Source organism: Bison bison, unplaced genomic scaffold (assembly GCF_000754665.1).
Source record: "Bison bison bison isolate TAMUID 2011002044 unplaced genomic scaffold, Bison_UMD1.0 scf7180017864198, whole genome shotgun sequence".
Taxonomy (NCBI): domain Eukaryota; kingdom Metazoa; phylum Chordata; class Mammalia; order Artiodactyla; family Bovidae; genus Bison; species Bison bison.
In genome coordinates, this window is record NW_011494770.1 from 7,454,819 (window position 1) to 7,459,752 (window position 4,934).

The 4,934-nt window shown below is 42.6% G+C and overlaps 1 protein-coding gene across 8 annotated transcripts in view; it reads right to left on the minus strand.

The window, feature by feature from the left end:
- EYA4 (EYA transcriptional coactivator and phosphatase 4) overlaps positions 1 to 4,934 on the minus strand; it is a 368,749-nt gene that overhangs the window by 115,242 nt on the left and 248,573 nt on the right. The gene's annotated exons all lie outside the window — the stretch shown is intronic.

Here is a 4,934-nt window from a genome sequence, read left to right on the forward strand (position 1 = left end):
TGAGCTGCCTGAAGGCAGGATGTATTTTATTCATCTTAAGATTCCTTCATGAAAGTCAAACTGAAAGTTGCTCAGTCCTGTCTGACTCTTTGTGATCCCATGGACTATACTGTCCATGGAATTCTCCAGGCACGAATACTGGAGTGGGTAGCCTTTCCCTTCTCCAGGGGATCTTCCCAACCCCAGGATTGAACCCAGGTCTCTCACACTGCAGGCAGATTCTTTACCAGCTGAGCCACAAGGGAAGATTCCTCTACAGTACTGTGTAAAAAATTCTATATGATCAAAAAAAAAAAAAAAAAAACTGACTCAAACATATATTAAGACTGCATCTGCTACCTTCTATTTATACAGTTATACTCTACAATTATATAATCATCATACAGCATTAAATCTTTGCTGCCTACATTCAAAGTAAAAATAAAACACATCCAACTGACAGATTTATGGTTTAGCCACACGCCCCACTGTTTTCTGATTAGGCTCAGGAAGACAGAAAGTCCAGAGGTGGTGTGTGGGTAAGGTACAGAGGAGCAGAAGACAGGACTGAGCGTTCAACACCACCTCAAATGCTCCCATTAGAGCTCCAGTACTTTGATCTTCTAAATCCCCTCCCCTTTCCCCAGGACTCATGGCAGGGCAGCAATGCCAAGGGTGAACTAGCACCTGGGGGTAATCATTTAACTGGCCCAATGGGGAACCAGAGACTTGTTTGAAGTGGACTGCAGGGAGTCTTTGGAGAGGGAGACAGCCTGGTCAACAGGAGAGTAGGGAGCCTTCAAGGAGAAAGGGAAGACTCATGATTGATAGAAGAAATTAAGATCTTAGGTCCGTGAAAAAAAAAAATGGAGAATATTATTCTTGAAGGATCTCCTTCATAGTCAAATTGTAATCTTTACTTTTGGAAGAAGTTGGTCATTTTTATATTAGGTGATAATTTTTGAAAATTTATGTCCTGAATACTAATTACCCAGTTAATTAAGCTGGATTCACACCAACTTAATATTTTTTCAAAATGTGTTTTTTCTTTTTTCTAAGCCTTCAGACACAGCTGTTCAGTCTAAAGTTTAGATCAAATTTGGAGGAAAAGCAGCATGTAATTTATATGTAAGAAACACCAATAACACTATTTTAAAAAATATATTCACATGAACATTTTACTCATATCACATCCATAAGAAGCTTTCTAGGAAGCTGTTTTCCATTTACTTAGGCAAGTTGGAGGCAATATACACTGCTGAGCCAACATATCTCATTAAATCAATGAAAAAGATTTAATCAACAGATGTTAGCACATAGGATACCAAGGTCATGACTTGGCTTTGCAAATATTAATAAATTTGAACTGTAAACTTTTAATAGACAGGCTTTGGTTGAAGTTGTATTTGAATTGTTTCAAAAGCTTAATAGCCCTTTATTTGTTTTAAACTCCACTCAAACAACTCTGAAAAAAAATGAATATAAATTTTAAAGCTTTACTTTTGGTTGAGAGAGTAGATGTTTCCAAATTATCTTGCCAATCCAGCCTCAAATGTCATCTTTGACAGTCAAAACCCAAGCCTTTTCCATGTAAATGGCAACTAAAAACCCAGGACCTTAGAACCACTGACTCACCAACTACATGTTCACTTATAATAAAATCCAGATTCGAACAGGGGTTTTGTAAGATCAAAGTCTAGTTAGTGGAAGGTGAACTCTTTTTTCACTACTTAAAAAAGAACTTAAATTGCTCTCCATTAAATATGACCAAACATTGCCATGAGTCCCATCAAAAAAAAAAAAAAAAAAAAGCCTGAAACCACTTCACAGTTAAGCCAAATTTAATCCTAAATCACATAAAACCAAGAACATGCTCTAGTCTCATGAATACCATAGACAGACCTCATATCACTACCAATATTCACAGAGTATTCAGTATACATCAAGCACTGTCCTAAAAGCTTTGAAGGGTAATCTGGTTTACCTTTCACAGAAACATCTGAGGTGGGCATTGTTACAATCCTTCATGTTTGGATGGGGAAACTGAGGCTGATAAGGAAGTTACCCAAAGCCTAACAGCTAACAAGTGGTAAATCGAGGTTTCAAATCAAGTCAATCTCCAGAATCTATACTTTCTACCAATTTACTAGATTATTGTAAGAACAACTTTTTAATTTTTTTTTCTGCTGAGATTTATTTGGTCTTGTGTGTAGATTCTAGAAATCAAAGACTTTTTTAAAACCTCTACACAAATCAATCAGGAGGACAAGACGATGCAGACAGTCCATCTGCAAGGTAACCACAAGAAAGATTTCCAGGCAAAGTCGAGCCCATTAACTAAAGTGCATGTCGGGCTCTGCCAAGGAGCCAGATGCTACCCTCGGAAGATGATTCTCTCTTCAAGATCATCACCCAGAACCTTAGCTGGGCAGTCACCAAGAAGAGATGAAGGAGGGAGGGATGGTCTTTTCATCATTTGAAGGATCCAAATGTAAAATGAATGATGTCTTAGTAAGAACCATTGTGTGTGTGTGTGCGTGTGTGTGTGTGTGTGTGCGCACATCTGTGTGCTCGGTCATGTCTAACTTTTAGCGACCCCATGGACAGTAGCCCACCAGGCTTCTTTGTCCATGGGATTTTCCAGGAAAGGATAACGTAGTAGGTTGCCATTTCCTACTCCAGGGGATCTTCCTGACCTGAAGGAGGAAACAGACAAAACAGGCTCCATCTTGAAAACAGGACTCCATTTTGGGCCGGACTGTGGACTTTGAGCTATATGCCCAGGATCTATGGAAACGACATATCAAAGGGAAAACCAGATCCACCCCCCCACCACCGATGGAAGAGCCCCAGGGCTCGTACCTAGACTTTCCATCGCCTAAAAGAATACCCCTAATTATCTCGGTAACCGAATAGAATCATAAATTATATTATGCTTATTGGGGTATGACCACAGGCCTATTGATAATTGTCCACTGTTAACTACCTAGGCTTAAGGCATACAAATCATGGGTTTAAGGCATATGAATCACGGATTAACTTTGTATCTTTCTTTTCCTTTGTTCAGAGTAGTTTCAGAGAATTTGGGGAGGTGGGTTTGAGCATGTACACTTACGGTATATAAGGTTTTCAAAAAAACTGGTTGGGGGCCTTGGCTAAGAGGAGACTCTGCCTTGGGCCCATTGGTGTAATAAACTGCACTCCACTATCTGCATTGTACTTCTGAGTGAGTTTGTTTCCCAGAACGCGTGGCTACAACATTTGGTACATTGGCTGGGAAATTCCTCACTTGGAGACAAGTCCCATTTGGGACCACTCCAAGGCATTGTGGTTTGAATGTTCTAGAAGGGGGAAGGGGCCTTGCCATTCTGGAAGGATTCTGCTTCTCAACACCCAGATCTTTCACGTTAGCAGGTAGTGGACGGCAGCAGGGGAACTGAGTGCTCAGGTGAGGAGGAGCCCACCCAGCAGGGTGGAAGAGGGGGCCTGATCACCCCCCTGGAAGGGACTAGAAGGAGCACAGACTCACAAGAGCCTGGAATAGGCAGGTGGCAGCGATTGCTTGGTACACAAGCTGACAAGCGTGTTAGGGCTTAGGAAGGAAATTTGTGAAGGTCATTTAGGAGGTGGTGTCCACGCCGTCTTGGGGAAAATTATTACCAAGCAATCGCCAAAGGATTTTTAGGAGAAGAAACTTGGTCTTTGTGTGCTCGTATTCTGCCCTCCCCAAGGAGGTGTCCCATCTGCTGTGAAATTCTTGACCCTCTCGGAATGGTCAGGCTAAAAGGAGAAGGATACATAACTGAGTACAAATTGACTTTTTCTGAGATGGCTTGGGATGTGGGATATTTAACCCATCTGTATTTTCATCTGCACTTGATCAAGCCCACCAAGGCAGAAAAGACTTTAAAACTTAAGGGAGAAACATTCTTGGACCATGTGGTGTTCTGGTTCAGGCGTGCTGACTGGCAGGTGAAGACACTCTACTTTGATCCCCCTTCTCCCTCTGGGATCTGGCAGGTAAGGCTTTTCTTACCCTAATTAGGAAGGAGGCAGAATGGCAATTTAAGTGTTTCATTGAGTGGAAATATCAGAAGTACATAGGGTACCAAGAACTTCGCAAACAGAACAAAAAGGAAAAGTAGAAGAAGGTCTGAGAAGGTAAGCAAGATGGGGGGAAGTGAATATAAGGCAACTGTATTGGAGTGCAGGATTAAAAATTTAAGAAGGAATTTGGAGGAGAGGGCAGCAGCAGGGAGGAGCAAACTGCAGGACCGAGGCCAGGGGTGGTGGCCGGGAGGACCAACCCCACATCCAAGGAGCCGTGGCTGCGTGGGTGCAGGAGGGCCTAGAGGAGCTATCCCACACTGAAGATCAGGAAGGGCGGTGGTGAGGAGATACCCCTCATCCAAGGTAAGGAGTAATGGCTGCGCTTTGCTGGAACAGCCGTGAAGAGATACCCCACGCCCAAGGTAAGAGAAACCCAAGGAAGATGGTAGGTGTTGCAAGAGGGCATCAGAGGGCAAACACACTGAAACCATACTCACAGAAAACTAGTCAATCTAATCACACTAGGACCACAGCCTTGTCTAACTCAATGAAACTAAGACATGCCTGTGGGGCAACCCAAGATGGGCAGGTCATGGGGGAGAGATTTGACAGAATGTGGTCCACTGGAGAAGGGAATGGCAAACCACTTCAGTATTCTTGCCTTGAGAACCCCATGAACAGTATGAAAAGGCAAAATGATAGGATACTGAAAGAGAAACTCCCCAGGTCAGTAGGTGCCCAATATGCTACTGGAGATCAGCAGAGAAATAACTCCAGAAAGAATGAAGGGATGGAGCCAAAGCAAAAACAATACCCAGCTGTGGATGTGACTGGTGATAGAAGCAAGGTCTGATGCTGTAAAGAGCAATATTGCATAGGAACCTGGAATGTCAGGTCCATGAATC